This window comes from Hoplias malabaricus, chromosome 10, assembly GCF_029633855.1.
Source record: "Hoplias malabaricus isolate fHopMal1 chromosome 10, fHopMal1.hap1, whole genome shotgun sequence".
In the NCBI taxonomy this organism is placed as follows: domain Eukaryota; kingdom Metazoa; phylum Chordata; class Actinopteri; order Characiformes; family Erythrinidae; genus Hoplias; species Hoplias malabaricus.
This window is the reverse complement of record NC_089809.1, coordinates 27002941-27024393: the sequence shown is the minus strand read 5'-3', so window position 1 is coordinate 27024393 and position 21453 is coordinate 27002941.

The following is a 21453-nucleotide window of genomic DNA, read 5'->3' as shown; positions in this document are numbered from 1 at the left end:
GCCTGATGCCGGACTGAGCTGAGGGCTCAGTCGCATTTAAAGAAACACTGGCTGCAACTGTCTTTCTGAACAGGACTTTTTAGACAGGCTGAGAATGCTGCTATCTTATTTGATCCTTATGGTATTTTAACCAAAGCATGTCCCAGATGTTTCACCAAGATTCCAGTGACTACTTGGAAAAAATCGTATTAAATCTCCCCTTTCAGGTAGCCATACGGAGGATAATTTGCAGTAAAGTATGACCCTCAATCCCACTAGCTACTACTACTGCTGTGTCCTGAGAGTCATTTTAATGAGGACTAAGCAAGACAAATGTAGAAGTACTAAACAGACTCGAGAAGCATTCAAAACAAACTAAAGATAAGCTAACAAAGATCAGTCATACACACTTAAAAATGATGGTTCTCCGAGGGTTTCAAAATAAAGAAAATGGTGCTATATAGAACGCTGAACACTTGAAGAACATTTTTGCGTGGTTCCTGGTTTAACTGTGGGCACACAATAACATGAAGTCTTTAATAGTTCTGAAAACATCACAGGTGTAAAAAAAACATCAAAGGTGTAAAAAGGTGTTCCTGTTGCCACTGTATGTCTTCTGTGTGGGGGTGGTATCTGTGTTGGTGTACTGTTTTCACTTAGGTGTCTATGAACTGTCCTAAACATTGTTACATGGAACATAAAAAATGTAGATACTTTGTCAAGATCACTAACCAGGCACACTGTAAAGAAGTGTCTCATTCCTTCACCCAGGCATTTGTTCCATTACGTCCAGACACAATGTATTAACGGCTAGTACCTCTTCGGTAACTTCCTCCAAGATGGTCTCTCCTCCTGTTAAGTTGATCTGCCCCCCTAGGGCTGTATTTTGTTAGCCTTAGCTTGAACCCAGTGTTTTAGTGAGTACCGTGTGCAGCCGAGCTGCTAAACAACTCTTTGATAAATCACCCCACACCACAAGTGCTGCTGTAGCCCCAGTCGCCTTTCCCCTATCTGCCTCAATCACCATTACCTTCATGACTGCACACCCCCCAGAGGTCATATTCAGCAGGGAGGACCAAAATTGCTCCCCGTTCTCTGTCTACAATTTACTTCACACACCTCTCCTCTTTGCTTTTCTCTCTGACTCACTCCAAAATTCTTTCCATTCATGTAGTACATAATATCTCAAGAGTAGTGAACCCATATTGATTCAGGCCCAAATAGACATAGTCATCACAGGATGCCAAGCTAACCAATGGTGTCTTGGAATTGCATGGGATTGTGGATGCACTCGTAAGGGGCACGCATTTATGTGCAAATGCAGCGTGTTAGCCACTATGCAGTCCCATGGTGATTTTATTCATGGGAAATCAAGTCCTATGAGCTTTCCGACGGCTGTCACCAGCAGCTGCCCTCACAGTTATTCATCACTCCTGCAGCCACGGAGAGCCATCAAAAAGCAGTTTATTCATAACACTCCCCAACATCAAGACGGCTTCCCTACCTCCCACCCAGCCAGGCAAGTGTGGTGGACAAGCTCTACAAACTGTCGATACATGACCCTATGGAGCAATTAATGTGAATAGTTTAACCTTTCATTTCAGCTTCCTGGAGAAATCATTGTGACTTCATAACCCAGGTCATCAATAACTCCTCAACACACAGGCCATTTTCAGAAAGGTTAATAAGTGTAACCTGCTCCCCTTTGCGCTGTCTTATGCTTCGAGCCCTGACGTCCATGTTTTTTCAGCTCAGTGGTTCCTTCTTTCCCCATTTGTTTGTGTTTTCATTAAGGACATGTCTTTGTAAGCCCGTGGGTGCACTTGTAAAGCTATCGATCCTGTAAACAGGATTTTTTTTCTCTCTCCTTAACCCAACAGAGGGAATCTGATTTGATAAAATCTATTCCTTTAATTAGGCCTTACCGTGTAGCTGTGTGGACAACAACTGAATCAGCAGTGTCGGCTCATGCCCCTTATACACATTGAGCAGGGGCCTGACCCTTTATTTCCTCTGAATCTATTGGAACAATGGGGTTTTTTGGATTTTAGTGACACTCAGTAGATAGTTTAACATGCAACTGTATGATAGATGAAACCACCTGCGTATTTTATATTACTTTAGACTGTGCTGAGTGTAGAACTGAAGTATGCATGTAATTGAACAAGGTGTGACTGTATATGTGTGAATTAAATCTATTTAGAATATCTAATTAAATAAGTTCATTTTATATTTTTGAAAAGGCAAATTTCACACTACACAGATTTTTTCATTGTGGAATCAATAATAAAAAAGACTACAATCTATAAAAGAAATACGATGTGTTGCAAATGTCCTCATTAGACAGAGCCTAAAGGGGAATAGTTTCTGCTAAAGCATGTGTAGACTGATAAATCAATGTAGTGAGACAGTTATTTATCTTATCATTACTGAGGTTCAAGGGATGATTGAACCTTGGGATTGGAAATGGAAACAAACTTTTAGCTTAGCTTCAGTGGTACTAAAGACATGCATGGTCATTAACTGAAAATCACATAAAATATATAGTTATATTTGCAATATTTTGTTAGAGGAATCTAGCAAATAATATAAAAATGCTCTAACAAAGGTTTTGATATAAAACTAAATCCTATATAATTATTTGACTTTAACTATTACCTTAGAACACCAGGAATAGTGTTTTCAGGTAAATTTGTGCAAGATTGAAGACCATTAACATCCAATATAGAAACCCCACCATGGCATGTAACAGTTATCAATGTGTTTATTATTACTTAAGTACTATTTTGTATGGTATAAATACCAATTTTACACTACAAATAGCCAAAAGAAACTTCCAACAATGTGAATTACAAGTAAGAGTTACGTTAGCAATGTTTTCATCAACTGAGTCTGAAAGTGTCAATTGCATTCTAAATAATGTAATCGTTGTGTTTCTTATTCTTCTAAAGAGCTTGGATCCTTAAATATTGAAAGAAAATGTGAACCTGGAAAGTTTTTGACATGACAAGTTATGTGTTGTTAACGGTAGGTAAATCCTCAAAATGCTTTAACCTGTGGACACACATTTTATAACTGATGCACATACAGTTGTAATTCGTCTCTGTTATAGATGAACACAGTTTAAGTATCAATTAACACCAATGTGCTTGTAGTTAACTTAACAGAGCACCTAGACAGGTTGACAAAGTTTCCAGTGGAGCCCATTTAGAAAGCTAGTCCACCTGTTGGAGGCAAATGAAGCTGTTCTTTTCTTAATAATAATGCATCTCACAGGCTCTTGTGGAGCTTTTAGCCAGGTAATTTATGGCTTATGCAGAGTAAACGGTAGCACACACCATGGCAAAAGCAGCTGATCATTATTCATCTTTGTGCAAGTTCTCAAACTTGTCCCGACAGATTGCAGATACAGACACAGTCCACTTGGTTTTGCTGAGCTTTCAACTTAAGTGGAGCAAAGCAGAGAGATTAATCCTGTGAAAACAAAGATTTTTTGGAAATTAAATGACAAGACACAATTTTCCACCCCGCTGGCCTGCTACACGGTGCTGGAGGCAGACGGCTCAGGAGACGGGTGGGGGTGGGTGGTGAAGGTGGTGCGTGTTTGGTGGTGTGCATGTGCGTGCGTGCATGCGTGAGTGTGTGTGTGTGTGTGTGTGTGTGTGAGAGAGAGAGAGAGAGAGAGAGAGATAGAAAGATTGAGATGGTGTGTTACAAGAATGAGAATAAGAAGAGTTATATTATGCTACCTATACTAAACGTACCTATGCTAATTCTCATTGCTGCCTATTGGGAATCTGCCTGAGATCAGATATATGATATTTAAAATAGATTTTTAAGTAGCATTTAAAAAAGAGTTTACATGATTCCTTTAGAGTATTCATGTTACTCTAAGTAAACCCCTTAAATGTCTCACACTCAGTGATGGATTTGCTTGTGAAGCAGAACGGTGCAAAAAATGTTTATTGAATAGTCTAGCCATAAAGATATTGGCTGACCACATTATAAAAAACAGGCCTCATGATAAATTTATACTGATTCCGGACCATTCAAGCACTTACATTGGCTTGAAATATTAAAATTCCCATGTATTTTTAGACAAATGGCCAGTCAAGAGTTGCTGAATATTAGTGAGATACGTTTGTGAAGTTGCTCCTTGGAACCACAATTACGCTGACTGGTTTAACACACATGGCACATTAACACACACACACACACACACACACACATATATATATATATATATATATATATATAGTCATTGTCATTACCCTTTCTTCATGATGACTAGTCTACCCCAGGCATATGATATTACCATCCATTCCTTTAAGGAATGTGAAGCCAGCCCCTAACAAATTTGCCACTGCACAGTTTAACATTCTTGGAAGACAACAAATTTTAGTAAAAGTTGCCATATTCGTCTTCCACCAAATTTTACAGTTGGCAAAATGCAGTCAGGTAGCTAACGTTCTCCTGGCATTCACCAAACACAAACTTGGCCATCAGACTGCTGGATAGATCTTAATGATTTATCACTCCACAGGACATCTTTCCACTTTTCCAGATTGAGGAGTCCATTGTGCTTGGTGATGTAAGGCTTGCATGCTGGCCATAGAAGCACATGCCACGAGGCTGCAGGTGCACCATTTTTGTGTTGATGTTGAAGCCAGAGGAGGTTTGGACAACTTTACACGCTGTGCACCTCAGCACTTAGTGACCATGCTCTGTAGCGTTACGTGGTCTACCACTCCATGGCACAGTTGACTGTGGAATGTCTAAGAGGGATATTTTGTGGCATCCTTTTAAAATACCACAGTCAAATACAGTGAGCTCGTAGAACAAGTCATTCTTTTTGAAATGTATTCCAAAAAATATTATGTAATATATAGTGTATAATAACCCTGTGACGTATTGGATAAGTGGTTACAGACAATGAGTGAATGAATGAATATAACGTGTAATATGTAATATATCTAATGCAAATATGTATGGCACCTTTCACTGAGACGTTCGTGGTAGTTCCAGGTAAAAAATAAACATACAATACCAGGTGTAAAAGGCAATGAATTTCACTATCTACTTGTGATCAGATCACTCAGGATGGGTGTTAATACCAGATTTAAACATGGTCTTAGTGACAAAATAACAAAAATAAAATGCCCAAACAAACACAAACCCACTCAGTTAAAGTCTCTAGCTGTCTCATCTTGCACAGTCAGGGAACCTTCATGTCCTTCCTCTATTTAGAATGCACTTAAACCATTTTCCTTCATGTTTTTTTCTAGCAATCCCTATATCTGAAGAGCATTTTCTCATGAATGTATGTGATCTCAAAGCAGAGAGAGACTGTGGCAGGTAACTGCTAACTTATGCACCAATTACTGTAATTGTTCTCTTTTTTCCCTCCATCATGTCATCTAAAGAGTGAGACACGACACGGCCTACAGAAGAGACAGACAGGGAAATTGGTCCCATGGAGGCCCTCTCAGGCTTGTTACTGCTTCTGAAAGAAGACACACATGCACACACACACATACACACACACACACACACACACACACACATACAAAGGCGTGTACACACAAATACACACACACATACACACCGTGCAAATGACTGGGTTAATGCTACGCCTGAAGACATGTCGCTGAGATTTGTTTCAGGTTTCTTTCCATTACTGAGCGACTAATACCTTTCTCTTACAGAGTATGTCCATAAAACTGCCAGGCAAGCTGGCTGCCCCGGTAATGCCTGGGTTATGGCTGCTACACGAAATGGCAAACAAGTCCACAAACAAGCAGGATGTGCCAGAAGAAAGTTGGAACATGAGCATGATGAGCTGGTATGTGTCTAGATGAATGTTTATTACAAATAAACAACCATGATCATTATTACACATGAATGTATTTTGTTTTTATTAAAGCAGAGATATAAATACATACATACTTACATATATACATACATATATACACATATAACGATCAAGAAAGTGGTAATCTAATCAGTCCAGTTTCTATTTAAAATATTATTTTTATTTAAATATACAAAGGCATTAAGTTGAAAGGGACATATACCCCTTTCTCCACATGTCTCTCTGGTCTTTTTATTTTTTTGACAGTCTTTGTTCACAATAAAAAAAGCATCCAACAACACATAGCCTTTCATTACCATGTCTAAACAACCCTGTTCAGAACCGGCAAGGTAGTGAGGCATGAAGAGCTGAACCACAGGTTGTTAGTCATTTTCAGTTTGTTCTCTTCTCTGTTTTCATTACACACATTTCTCTTTGCTTGTTGTGTTCTATGCTCTTTTTTTATCAGCTTCTTTCAGTGCTGCGATTGGAGAGACTCGGTCAAGAAGGCGGGGCAACTCTGAACTGCTTGCTATATTTGTAAAAAGAGCACAAAATCATAAATAATTTATCCTATTTTATCCAAACTCATTTTATTTGACAGTTTGTGTGTTGGTAGGTGCTTTGGATCCTGAAATAAATATTTTCTATAATGTTCCCTTTAAGTGTTTAGGTCAATTGTGTTTAATATTATAAATAAAATATCTTCACAAGGGTGTCTAAACTTTGGCCTATGTTTATAAACAATAACGCTATCACATTTGTGCTTTGTAATAAACCAGTATATAAAGAAAGAATGATAGGTCACAATGTCCTGAAAACATAAACAATGTGTTTTGGGCAGTATTGTATATTACATTGTGTTTAACTGGAAAAAGTTACAAAACATTTACAAAAAAATTTAGCAGCTCATATGTCCATTTTTTAACACAACCCATATGAAATCCAATTTATGTAATTGTGTATTACTTATATGCATATTTTGATGAATTATTTCCAAGCTTATTTATGTGGGATAGAACAATGCATTTTAATTAAACTGGATTTTAAACCTCTGCAACTAACTGACTGGGTCAAACCTCAGTGAGGATTCTGAGTGGATAAATATACTGCATATGTCCACAGCATAATGTCAAAGTGCCATCCTCCTCAGCACATTCTCCACTTTTTAATGGTTTTCTGAGGCAGACTGTTTATTTTCAGTATATAGCCACAGTTACAAAATAAATAAGTAAATAAATAAAAACTTTTCATGACAAAGGGCTCACTATAAATGGTCTAAATTGACTTGGAATGAGTTTGTATTATCTTGATTTACATTACACACAAGAGTTTTTTCCTCCTGGCTTCTCTAAGCTCATCGTAAACTCAGAGAGAGATTCATGCAGCAAACTATAGCATCTAATAAGATGGGGGCGATCATTGCTGAGTAATTTTATTTTTTTTCTGACCGTTAAATATTCAACTGCCAAATTTTTGAAGCTCCTTATAGGGTAGCCTCAGCCACAGATGCTCTGCCCACAAGCTGATGAACAGTTGGATATTTTCAGTGCACAAACTTGACCTCACTGTCAGGATTCTGACTGGCTCTCTACATCCACATATACACACTTCCATGCCTCTTTTGTACTAACTCTTGTCTCGATGATCGGTGGTTTGGTGTGAACTGAATATTTGTGGCTGGTCTGTTTGCATGTCAGTCAGATTTCTTCTCCTGCAGTAGTAGGTGGTTCTTGGCTACATTTAGTGGCAAAAGACATCAGAATCTACTCATAAGGTAACTTTAAGCTAGCCTCCCCTGTATTGATGCTTCATAATGAAGCTGACTTTGTGGATGGTTTCCCCATGGAAACTTAATGTGATGTTATAAAACAAGTGGCAGCTGGTGAGCTATGTTTATGTGAAGTTATTTTAAAAGGGCAATGTGTTTGAGGCAAAAAGAAAGCCCTTTGGTCAGCCTTACAGGTCTATCACAGTAATATTTTTATGTACAATCCATTGACTCTGAAAGTTATTGAGGCTATAAAAGATAAAGGCAGTGCTTCTGCAGGGAGGCTCTTATAGATCCTGAAACAGGCCACTTATGAAATGAAATGCTTTGCTACAAACTCCTGAAAAATCAGTTATGTCTGGTTTTGATTGTGGATGACCTATTAATGGCCTCTGTGTGGTGTTTTATATCCTTGACTTTGGAATTGTTATTTTCAGTGTGTGTGTGTGTGTGTGTGTGTGTGTGTGTGTGAGAGAGAGAGAGAGATAGAGTGTGTGTGTTTGGTGTGATCCTTATCTGAAACAATGGCCACCTCTTTGGCGCTGGCAGTGCCCCACCCCACGGGAAGGTGCCACTAACGAAACATTCCACTATTGACTTTCTAAAGAAGATCAGCAAACACAGAATAATTGGTGGTGCAGGAGGTTCACCTCGAGCCCCCCACCTCCTTCTCCTTTGACAAGAGTAACGTGAATAAAAGGGAAAGAAAGTGGCAATAAACAGCCCGGAGCGGAGCGAGATGAAGCAAGGCCAAGGCAGGCGAGCAATGACACTCGTATCAGTGCTGCTGCTGCAAGGTAAACAATGACTCTTAATTAGGAGCTGAAGTTTTAATTAAGACGAGGCTGCACTAATTACAGCTCCTGACAGCGATGATTGAGCCTCCGATCCCATGTTCTGATTAGCCCGAACTGTCAGAACCTCTTCCGCTCGGGTGGGAGATGGTAATGAAATTACCTGCCCCTCGCAGTGGGACCCCTCCTCAACACACACTCATCTCATCCACCCCACCCTCCACTCGCACCCCTCAGGAGAAGACGACACAAATCCGGTCTGGACACACAGAGTCAATCTGCAGCATATCAGTTTAATGTGCTCTTCTACAGTCCTCCAAATCACTTCAGTGTGAATCAGAACCATGCTGTGGGAGAGAGGAGAGTGTCAGTTTTCTTCTGTTTATGATAACTCCACAGAATAAATTTGCTCTGCATTACAGTAAAGCACTCAGTTGCCCACAGCACTCAGTACAGGGGCTGATGTGAATTTGGATAATTACAGTGTATTACCGTTATTATTTGCTTCAGTAAGTACAAGATTATATAGAAGGTTGAGGGAATTCTGTAGCAGAATCCCAGTAGTTAATGCCTGGTGCACTCTACAAAAATATGTGCCAAAATGGGATTATTTATGTCATAAACCAAGCACTGTTTATTCACTAAGAAACTTTTATTTTAAATGTTTCTTCATTTAGAAATGGTTTTGTAACCTTTGCACAGACATTTTACATAAGATTCATCTCAAAGTTTTAATAAAATGGAAAAACCCTTTCTTAACCTTCATTGGGAGTCAATGTAAAAATAATTTCCATTGCTCCATTAATGAAATGTTCACACAATGTGAAAGACAGCTGCTGTGTTAAAAGCCAAAAATCCACAAAATGGAGACACATGTTTTTCTATGGACAACGACTATAACCAATTTGGAAAATGTGTTTATTTGCTTTAAGCCCAGCATCTTTGGCTTACGCCCTTAAATAAGGATATAAGAATATTAATGATTAATTAATTAATTATGACAATAATTAATCAAATATTAACTAATTATTCACTTATACTTTCCTAATAAAGAGGTGCCATAATTTGTTCTTTCAGAAAATATAGAAACAAAACCATTTCTACTTCCTCAGAAACCATGCTTAATGGAATAGAATCAAGAGGGTGAATATTATATGCTTAAGATTATCTGGAGTAACCAAATGCTCCTCTACAATCTCACTTTTTTTTTTTTTTTACAAAAATAGATACCCAAAGAACCCGATATAGAAATGTTCTGTAGGGAACCAAATATGGTTCTTCCAGAACATTGCAGAAAGAATGTGAGAGAGAAAGTATATGGCATAGGAACATCTTACTGCAATGAAAATTATGGTAGTTATGGTTTTAAAAATAATTCTACAGAGCACTTAATACTTTTTTAAACAAAAGGATCTGCAAATTATAGAAACAGAGTAGTGTAACAGTGCTGCTTTCTGTGTTTAAAAAAAGAAAAACTCAGCAGTTGCCATGGATCAAGAACAAAACCATAACTCTGTTTAATCGGGATCACTGTGTGTGTGTGTGTGTGTGTGTGTTTCTGTGAATAGCTGTGCACTTGTTTAGTTTATTTGTGAACACCTCATGAAAGACTGTGCCCTAATGAACAGGGCACTTCAAAGAGCAGCAGCTCTGTGCTCTTATGGTTTTTCTGTTTCATTCTATTGATTTGCTCTAATTGAATGAAAACTTGAAGTTGGATTTTGGAGTGTGTGTTGGTGTGTGTGTAGGTGATTGAGGCAGGGCTAGAACGCTGGGGCCCTGTCAATGCATTATTCACCACTGTTGACTGCAGTGGTCCAGATGTCTTTACTAATGAATGAGGCCTGTGATGTGCTGCTGAACTCATCAGCCATGAATCACCAGCAGCTGTAAATAATGCTGGTTTACCCTCGCCACAGCCACATCTATGCAGATGCTCCAGCCTTCGATCCACTATCAAAGAGTGGGAATTTTATTATTTGCCATGTGTATACACTTCCACCGTTGCCTTTCATGCATTTTCTGCAGGTACAAATCCTACAGGTATTGCACTTTCTGTTGAGTGGGGGACGTCTGGAGCCACCAGGGGGCTTGGCTACTTGGTAGTCTCTAAATCTTCAGGGGGTGTTAGTCTGGAGCCTGACACCTTGACTATAGTGCCAGCACCATCTCATCAAAAATTTACAGCATATCAGTGTGCTGATCTCTCTCAGCTACTGTAGCAAGTGACCATTAGCAGAGGCACTGTCCTTCCCTGTCCACAGGCTAATAATTTGACAGACTTCAATCATATCAGTATGCTCCGTTATAATGAATGTTTTCAACATGCTGAATGTAAATGTCAAGCCATACGTTATAAATATTTATTTACGAGTTGCACTGGTATTTGCTCCTTCATTTTTAATGAGCAGGAATAAGCATTTGGTTAGAAATCTGTGTGTTTGTTTGTTTGCAGTTGGCAGAATCTCAGGAGGTAGAATTTTAAACGGTGAAAAAGTATTGTGCACCATTAGAATTAAATGTTCTTGCAGTGGTCAAGTATGACTCACGGAACAATGTAAAAAAAATAAGTAAAAACGTTTGTGTTGAAAAATAGTTTCTTTTTTAAATGGTTAAAATGCGGTTCTAAACCCACTTTAATCATTGGTACTGCATCCATTGTTCACGTTTACCTCAAGTCCTACAGCACCTTAGAGGGAGATTTTCAGGCTTAAAGGGGTGTGAAAACCATCTTCTAATGATGTATACTGAAGATTAGAAAAGGGATTTGGGGTGGTCTGCTTGGAATTTCTTCTTGTTGAATGCAGTTAGAAAGCAAATAGATGACATTATGGTCATGAGGTTGAATATTGTCGCTGTCCAAGGAAATTTAATTTTTGCACATTTTACATTTCAAATAAATGTATCTTCAAAACAATCATTTTTCAGGGGAAGGAAAACATTTTTAACATTAAATGAAAGTCTATGTAAAAAGACTTTATTTTGTTGAAACTCTGGAGCATTTCTATTGGTTCATTCATCTTCACAGTGTGACGGGAAAAATGCTCTATTCATATGATGCAATAAACTAAAAAGCCACAAAAATGGAGGTACACAGTGGCATTATTACAGTGAATTTTGTAATAAAGTCTCACACACACAAGGTTATTTAAATAAAAAAAATATATAGTAATCAAAATAATAATAATAATAATAATAATAATAATAATAATATAATAATGGCATGTCCCGGCCAGGTGAGCGCAACATGGGAAGTTTCTTTTGGAGCCATTTTAAACACATTACACCTCTGAGCATTAACATAGCCGTGTGATTTCCACTCATTCATACTGAATTACTTTGTCTGTTCTGAAGCAGGAACCATAAATATCCTCCTTAACTGCAGTTCATCTGGCTCTTCTACCCACTGCAGGTACCATGTGTCACATTCTCCTATATAAGACATGAGTGAATCACTACACTACAGTTTTGAGGTCAAAGGCTCTCTCAAGGGCCCTTTGACAAAAAGCCCAAGAAAGTACACTTAGGAACCGAGTTTCACACTTTCACTCTGTGTGGATTTTGTTGTATAGAAAGCACTCCCATCTTCTGAGGCAGGGACAGAAAGGTCCAGGATCACTTCAGTAGAACTTCATTTACTGTCCACCAAATGGCACAAGAGAATCATAAAACTTCAATGGCTTCTCCCTAGACTCTCTTTCTGGCTTTAAACTCCACTCTCCCCATCATGTCCTCTCAGAAATCCTGTACAACTACAACAAGTGGGGAAATGCACTGAATCCACTGGGACAATGAAATGTTGCAGTGTTCTTGACCTGATCTGGAAATCAAGGGAACTGTTTTTAAAGAGGAAAATATATAGCTGTTTTACATTGATTGTAAAGCATGCATGAGCCAGTGCTGGGTTTGAAGTCCAGTCTCCAGTGTGTTCAGCCAATGAAAAGTCACTCTCCATAAAGTACACCCATTGTACCCAAATCTCATTTAGTATGTGGTTGCAAGAAACACACTATATTCATGTTCTTGTACAGTAAGCTGATTAGATATATTTCAGTGTTGCAGTCAGTGATATATATTTTCCCCCATAAAACCTGGCCATTTCTGGCTCAAAAAACTGAATTTACCAGTGACCAAAGTCAACAATTAATCCTCAAATATATTAAACCTAACCTTAAATATTAAACTTGCACACATTTAATTTTTTTCTTTAATCCTGTGCTTCTTACAGGAGACTACATTTCTCTCCACCCTGCTACCTGCAGGCCGCCGCTCTGCTAGAACTGTTAATGCTCTTATGTTTGTGGGGTTTTCTGTTTATTGAATTATTCACACACAGTAATAAACTATGCACCCAAGTATATAATCCAGCTTGGCGCTGCTGTTGTAAAACCTCCTTGGAGTCTTGCAGACTATGTGTAGACCAATATGTTGGATTTGAGCTCCTTAAATCCTCAAAAAGGTCATTTGATTTACAGGCACCATTTGACCTTTTCAAGCATACCTCTCCATCAACAAAACTTCTGCTGCATATCAACTGCGAGAAATTTATTGATGCCAATGATTTTCCAGCCATTGAGGAATAAATATGTCCATGCAGGAACATCTGAGTTAGGAATTTGTGCTGCTGATTTGCATCTACTTTTTGGCAGGCTGCCGGTGAGCTGTTTGAATAAATGCCTTTCAGACATGGCTCTTTCACTCTTTTTCATTAATGAATTGAAAGTGTGTCCACACACAGCTCTGCATAGTCTCTGTGGTAACTCTGTGTTTGTAAACACAGGTCCAGACCATCTGGTGCTGAGGAACAGGTGTTCTACAGAGAGCCTCGTCCTCACGCTGCCTGAAGAACTGGCCGTGAAGCCACTGCACTTCAGACCAGTGACTAATACCTCCTACAACACATTTCTGCCCCATTACTCCTCCATTACTCACTCCTAAACATCTCACTACATATGCTTATCAACTGCAGTAAATGTGATGCTATATATACAGTACTGCGTGAAGGTTTGAGCAGTCAGCACAATATATTTGACAGGAGATAATCTATTTTCTAAAGAACTAAGATAAATAATGGGAGAAAAGAAGCTCCTTGGATGTGTGCACCTCCAAGTAGACCTCAACTATCTTCCTGTGCTCAACAGTTTAATAATCAGAAGATAATTCAGAGGAACTACCTTCTCAGAGTTTTAAATCAAGCTCCACTCTCACTTCAGATCTGTAAAAAGCCACAGGTACTTCTGTACAACTTTCCAGTGCGTGAAGGCATTTTGAAATATTGGGTCTGAAAGACCTGGAGGTTGTGGGTTCAAATCCCGCTCTGGGTGATTGTCTGTGAGGAGTTTGGTGTGTTCTCCCTGTGTCCGCGTGGGTTTCCTCCCACGGTTCAAAAACACACATTGGTTGGTGGATTGGTGACTCAAATGTGTCCATATGTGTGAGTGTGTGTGTGTCGCCCTGTAAAGGACTGGCGCCCCCTCCAGGGTGTGTTTCCACCTTGCGCCCAGTGATTTCCATGGTAGGCTCCGGACCCACCGTGACCAGAAACGAATAAGCGGTTTCAGACAAACAATTAATTAATTAATGAATGAATAGGTCTGAAAGGATGTGTTTGTGTCAGGATTCCAATACTGAGGACAAAATAGAGGTTTTATTTATTCAATGAAGAAACCTCTGGTGATCCTCTCAGGGACCAGACCTCAACATCACATCATATATGGGTTAGAGATTATTGAATCCTGAATAATACCAGGAAATGCAGCCAACTTCTAAGACTGAACTGTGGGGGTGAAGAAAAATATCTCTGCTACAAATATATGCACTTCACGTGTCCTGAAAATAGTGGAAGCTGTAGTTAATGTGTATTTTGGACATATTAAACAATGACCAAGGAAAATGCATTTAGATTTCTGTTTGTGTGTCTGAGTTGAATGGATGTCTATTGTGCAATGTTGATGGTGTGGTGTGTTGAGTCACTGTAACACAGTTACTGCTTAAATCATTGCAGAACCCGGTGACAGCAAGGGATGGAATGCTATAATTAGTCACTCATTTTAACCAATGAAATGTCATATTTTTCTTTCATGCCTCTGTCTGGCACTGCTGAGAACAATGGCACCATGCTCACCTGGCGACCGGGATCTGCATATGAAATGTTCATTACATGGCTTACATTGTCCTCTCTCCTCACTCCTTGACTAGCCCCCTCTCGTGGACCCCCACAAACCTGACCCCTGATCTGAACTCTGTCTCAGTGGTGGCTTGTTATAAAATGTTAAAGAAACAACGATTCTTTATTGTAATAGTCTCCTGCGGCAGCATTGCCCTGTATGTGGTGAAAATTACAGCCATTACAGCGATTGGCGAGCAGCTGGGGAGCCCCTTTCCAAGTTTCTCTCTCTGTCTCTCGCTCTCTTTCGCTCTTGTTCTCTCACCAGTCTGGAACAGTAACTGAATTCCAAATGGATACCAAGGCCGTAACGGAATGAAATTGATATCTTGAATGTTAAGCCCTGCATTACAGCCATGACGATAATGGCCTGGTGTTTTACGAGCTGGGCCGTCTCGGCAGCCTCATGCTCCCTTAATCTTACCTTTGCCTGGGGCTAAGATAAATCTTGGTGCTGTAAACTCTATGGTAATACAACTGCTTCTCTAAGTATTGATCATTTTTCTAAATGTCAGTCATCGTGTGGGGCTCTCGTGTTTTATGGCCTCTCTTCCCTCTGCGTATGCCACTTTGTACACTGTGTGTACCTTCCCTGCACAGCTTTGTAAAACAGCTACAAGCTGCGATAAATGTGGACAATACACCAGGGGTGGAATGATACAATTAGATTCAGGTTCGATGTGATGTTTCAATATGACAATATGTTCTGTAGCCCCCTCCAGGGTGTACTCCCGCCTTGCGCCCAATGATTCTGGGTAGGCTCTGGACCCACCGCGACCCTGAACTGGATAAGCGCTTACAGATAATGAATGAATGAATGAATATGTTCTGTATTACATGTTTCCTTTTTGTTTTACTCTGCAGACTGAATATTACACAATTCAAATTTTTCTGCTTCAAAACCAATTTTTCAAATGCAAAGCATTATAAAGAGCTTAAAAGAAGAGGTCAGGAGATACAGCCGTTCTGCTCAAAGGAGCTCTACGTCATGCCCTCAAATGGGCACAGTGAACAAGAGCAAAAACACAGAGCAAGAAAAGGCATCATGCTGGAGCAAGAGTAAAGTGAATTTGTCCCACACCTCACGACCCTAGTAGAGGATGAACAAGTTCACACACAATCTGGCAACACACCAGCCACCCACTCACACGCACACACACACACACACACACACACACACACATCATTGCAAAACAAATATGCACAACCATTCACCTCCCCAAAATAACCCCAAAATCAGTCTGAACAGTCCAGGGGGGCAGCAGTATATACTGTGACCAGCCTCTATAAGCAGCAGCAAGTCCAGGCCCCAAATCTGTGGCTAATGCCACGGTATTAACATAAAACTATGGAAGTAAACTGTGGTTTCCGTTGTCTGTAGACTCCCTTAAACTGTAATATAAACATTTCCAAAAACTCATTCTCATGTTTTGAGTTAGGTTGTGCATAAACACACACACACACTGTATAATCGCCACAGAAAAGAAGTGAAAAACAGTATGAGACTATGAACCTTTGGTAACTCTGCCCAATGTCAGCATTTAGCTAAAGAGGTAAAAAGCCCCCCAGCATTGGCACTGTGTTTTCCAATACATTTGGGATGGGTTGGAGTGATGTTGCCAAGTGAAGGACTGGCTCCCCCTCCAGGGTGTGTTCCAGCCTTGCGCCCAGTGATTCTGGTAAGGCTCCACACCCACCACGACCCTGAACTGAATAAACAGTTACAGATAATGAATGAATGGAGTGATGTTAGTCATTCAGAATGAATTACCCAGCATGAGAATCTGAGATTTTCTGGAGCTTTGTGCCTGAATGCAATCAAATTCCAACAACAAAGAACCAACATCTAGTATCTAGTGAAAAAAACATCCCAGAAAATTGAGGCAGTTACAGCTTCAAAAGTGGGAGGAACAACCTAGTAGTACTACTGATTTTTGAATCAATGTATAAGCAGTGGTCAACAAATTTTGGCCATGTACTGCATCTCAATAGATTGCTTTGCTAACTTTAGCTTTTAAGATAAGCTTTTCCCATCTAAGTTGAGAAGGAACAGGACTAAGGGGGATACAATTTTAAATTTGGACAATAATACACAGTTTTCTGTTAAAAACAAAATAGATATCTTTACTGTATTGAGTGGTGGACAAAATACACAAAACATGTACTTGAGTTAAAGTACAGACACTCTAAAATATTACTCCAGTGAAAGTAGAAGTCTTTGATTTATATCTCCACTTGAGTAAAAGTACAAAAATATTTACCTTCAAATGTACTTAAGTATCAAATGTAAAATTACCATGATTTATTATGGTCCTAATGTATTATTTTCCTTTTAGTAAGAAGATTCATGTTTAATTCATGTAGGTGAAAAGAATCTAGTATCACTCTTGGTTCACCGGTCTTTTTATAGAATGGGATTAATTAGTCTGACACTGATGAACACAACAGACACAGCCAAAGATGAATTACAGTGAATATTATATCAACTGTCACATACACCAAATGTATTTCCCCTACAAACAAATAGATGTTGCTGTCTCCTGAGTATTAAGCCCAATTTATGATTCTGCATCGAACGTACGCTGTAGGGCACACATCGAACCAAACTCTATGCCATAGCCTGACTTGCACCTCTCCAAAAAAATACAAGTAACTATGTGTCGCTTCGACACAGACTGCAATAACTGTGATTAGTCCACAGTCAGACAAACATGGATCAAGGTGAACTGAGGAGAGGAAGTCCAAACACATGAACTCCTTCAAACTATAGAGACTGCAGACAGCAGCAAATTCACCAAGAGATTTTCTTAGACATTGCACAGCAAATTCACCAGTGTTAAATCAACACCATTAGTGTAAAAATGTAAACCTGTCAACACTCTCATTGTTAGCACTCCCAGTGTTGATTTAACACTGGTGAATTTGCTGTGTGGTTTGGATGTCAGAGAATTAATAAAAATGTGAAACGAAGGAAAAATATGGATTTCTCAGAAAAAAAAATGTAAACTCGAAATGAGGAGTGGTAACACACAGGAAAAATGTGCCTCCTCCAAAAGTGCTGCTTCTGCAGTGCTAAGGCAAGATTAGCATTGACAGAGGCTCTATTCTCCCTATTACAGCTCAGTGAAGCATCACAATAAGTTTGAAGCTGTAATTTTAAGGTTAAAAAAGTTAATTTAAGCTCTCGGTTTTGTCTTCATAGTTGTAAAGTAGGCATATTGTTTTGGCTATTTCTGCAAACCCAAGCCATCTGTTTCTTAAATACACTTAGTTTTTCTGACATTTTTTTTTTTTTTTTTGCCTTTGGACTTGTTTATCTCACTGTATTGTTTTCAGCTTTAGGAATATTTCTGGTTTTGACATCGATTTAAGTACTGTGTTAATTTACAATGTAAATTGTTAAACGCTGTTAAATAAACCTGAAACTGGTTCTCACCCTCAGTTTGGAGTGATTAATATTGTGGCGTATAACACTCCCATAATGCTGTGCGGGAGCGAGCGTATGTCTGTTTAGTGTTGTAGGTGGAGGAGTAGCGGGATTTGGTTAAAAAGTTAATGTTGTGTTATGTTCTTACGTCTTTGGGCTGTTGTTTGGGGCAATTTTAGGCACTCACTGTGGGGCTAGACGCTAGAGGGGATCAGGGGGGTTGGGGCTGTCAGAGGCGGAGAAGGGGAGCTCCGGAAGAGCAATTTGTTTTTCATTTGCAGAGAAGGAATAGTTGTATTTCCCCTGTAAAGGACTGCTAGTCCCAAGTGGTCAATAAAAGTGATTTATGAGCAAAACCTAAAGTTTCATGAGCTTTCTTCAAACTGTTGGGGACTACAATATGAATGAATGGTAGTCACTTCTGTCTCTAAATGTACCCATCATTTTGTTATTTCATAACGGTTCTAAGAACTGAAACAAGTGATTACTTACAGTCTCAAATATGCAAAACAGTTAAAATAGTCTCCCTTTTTATTGGTTTTGAGGTTCGATTGTTTTATCGTTCCGACTGTATCTGTCCACCTCCTGGCAAAGGTTCCGCTCGGAGATATGTATGTTTCGACTTGACCCTCATACACACCAAAAGGAACGGCAGATTTTCATAATGTAGATAGTGAGGTGAATAGTAAGCTATTTGACTCTGAAATGAAGTGTAAAGTAAAAAGTTGCCCAAAATGGAAATACTTCAGTAAATTCATACAGTCACACAGTGAGTGTGAAATCACGTCGGATAAAACGTCGGTTTTATCATGGATTTTTTTCTGGATTACTACAGAACACCCCACGCATATTCACTACTGGCACTACATTTCCCATAATGCCAAGCGTCTTTCCAAAGTCTTTAGCAGGAAATGCTGTCAGTCAGCCTTTTTAGAATGGGATTTTTTTTTTCATTTGGCACTGAGTAAAGGACCTTGGGAAATATTTAAAAGAAGGTCAGCAGCGCGACACACAAGGTAATTATGGGTCATGGCGATATATTTTGGTTATAGACACGTACAATCTACCAAAGTACACAACTAAATCAAACAGTCTGACATTCCACGCCCTCAGTAAATAAAAGTAAGGCATGTAACATCAACCAAGAGAACTCCTACTGGGCATGTTCTTTTTGTTGAATTCTAGACAATGTCATTAAATTAGGGCCTGCAGGATGTTAGTAACCATTCTCTCACATTTTCTGTGTATATCAGATGGATGCAGTTTTGGCAAATGTTTAATTTGTTTGATTTTATTTCTTCAAAGAAATCACATAAACAGAATGAAATTAATAAATAATAATTTATTTATTATTAGAACACCATACTGCCCAGTTTAGTGATAAACTCTTGAAGCAGAGGCACATTTTTGCACAGACTGGTTTGCGAGTGGTATCCGTGCCCCTCTAAACGCTGTGTGTGCCCCAGTACAACAAGCAGACTAGAAATGTCTGGTGCCACTGACGTTTTCAATTTTAATGAAAGTTTGTGTAGATGATGGCAATGTTCTAAACATTGGTTGTCAGACAGAAACACACATTCTCGCATGCAGATGGAGTGAGAAAAAGTGAGTGTGTGTATGTGCTGTCAGTCTGTGAGCTTGATAAGACCCTCTGCTGCTCTGCTTGTGGTTAATGGGGGTTCTAGAGAGGTTATCAGCCCTGGAGGAGTGGACACACACACACACACACACATATATAAACAAACACAAACCTGATTGCCATGGGCTCTATTGGTGATTGGATCTGGAATGTGTTTACCTTCTGTGAGGAGGTGACATTGTGATGAAGCGGCAGCTGTTGGCTGAAAGGACATACTCTGCTATTTGTTGTGCTGTTTTACTCTGTGCAGGCCTCTTGTATTCCGATAAAACAGGAATATGGATCAAGAATACATTTTTCATCTTGAACCAAAATTGTTCACTGCAATCTTAGATAGATTTCAGCTGTTTTAGAAAACATGAAATATTTGGAAAATTTGATGAAATAACCTTGTGGACTCTAACTGAGGCTGCATAACAGATGGCTTGTTGATGCTTTAAATGCTGCCTGGGGAATGCACTGGTGTAGACTGCCCACATTCAGGTCGAACATCAGCTGGCTTTAGTTAAAGGTGAACCCCTGAAAATAGGTTGACTTAATTACTGTATTTAAGGCTGACTCCAGGCTTAGGCTTTGCTTATTTACTTCAGTGTATGAATTAGAGGTGTGTGTGTGTGTACACATAACACTCACAAATATATAAACACAAAATTTCTTATACACACTCACACATCTCATTTTCCTCTATCCTACAATTCAAAAACACATGTTGGTAGGAGGCTTAGCCGTGTGAAATCATCTACATGTGTGAGTATGTAAGTAACTGAGCGAGTGTGAGTAACTGTGCTGCTTGGATAGATTTGGGACTCTTTCCTGACTGTGATTCTGCCCTTTCAGGATGAAGCCGTTAGAGAAGATGAATGAAAGAATGGTTATTTGAGACATTCTATTTTAAGAGACTGTACAGATTTATCATTATAATGCTAAATTTTAGAAGAAGAATTTTTAATCATTGGGCCTGCCCTGTCCTGCAGGATGTATGTTTGGTACGAAAGTCCCCATAACAAGCCACTCTATGATTTACTTCCACCACCTCTGACTCTGAAAGGTCGAAATGTGAGGCCATGGATAAATATTTGATCAGTATTTTTTTATCTTACTCATTCACATTTTAAGCACATTTGATGCAGTGAATTATGGTGCCTTGAAATCTGTTAAAAGTGCACGGTATAGTATTTTATCATTTGATATGCTTTTACATTAAGTGAATTGAAATATAATCCACTGTTTTGTTTATGACACACACCAACACCCACTCTTTCAGAGAATCGGTGGGAACTGAAAGGTGCTAATGAGCATTAAATGACAGTAATTTTGAGTCTCATTCTTTTTGCCACACCAGGTTTATGAGAAGAATATATCTGAGGAACTGTACTAAACTAAGGACTGGCATTACATAATAAAGCACAATAACAAGATTATTAAAAGTGTGTTTATAGGCCTGGTGGTGCCAGTTCAGTGGGGGATAAATAGCCAAATATCCAAACAAGAAAAAGATAAATCTTTTAACTAATAATGTCTTAATTACCTACTCAGTACAGTCAGAACTGTTTATACAAACCAAAGGCAATTCTCTGTGCAACAGTTAAAGCCTGAACTACGTTAATACCCTGTGACTTCGCTAGAGAATGAGTTAAGTGGCAATTCTACTCTTTATTTGTAGCCTATAAATATTTCTCACACATGACATCTAAAATGTAAGAACCCCAAACAAGCTTTATCATTAAAAAAATATGTATCTGTCACACTTCCTGCTCTGTTTCTGTGTTTTCTGAGTTCCCTTGTCTACCATGTGCTCCTTTAGCACATGGCTTTGTGTTTGTTTT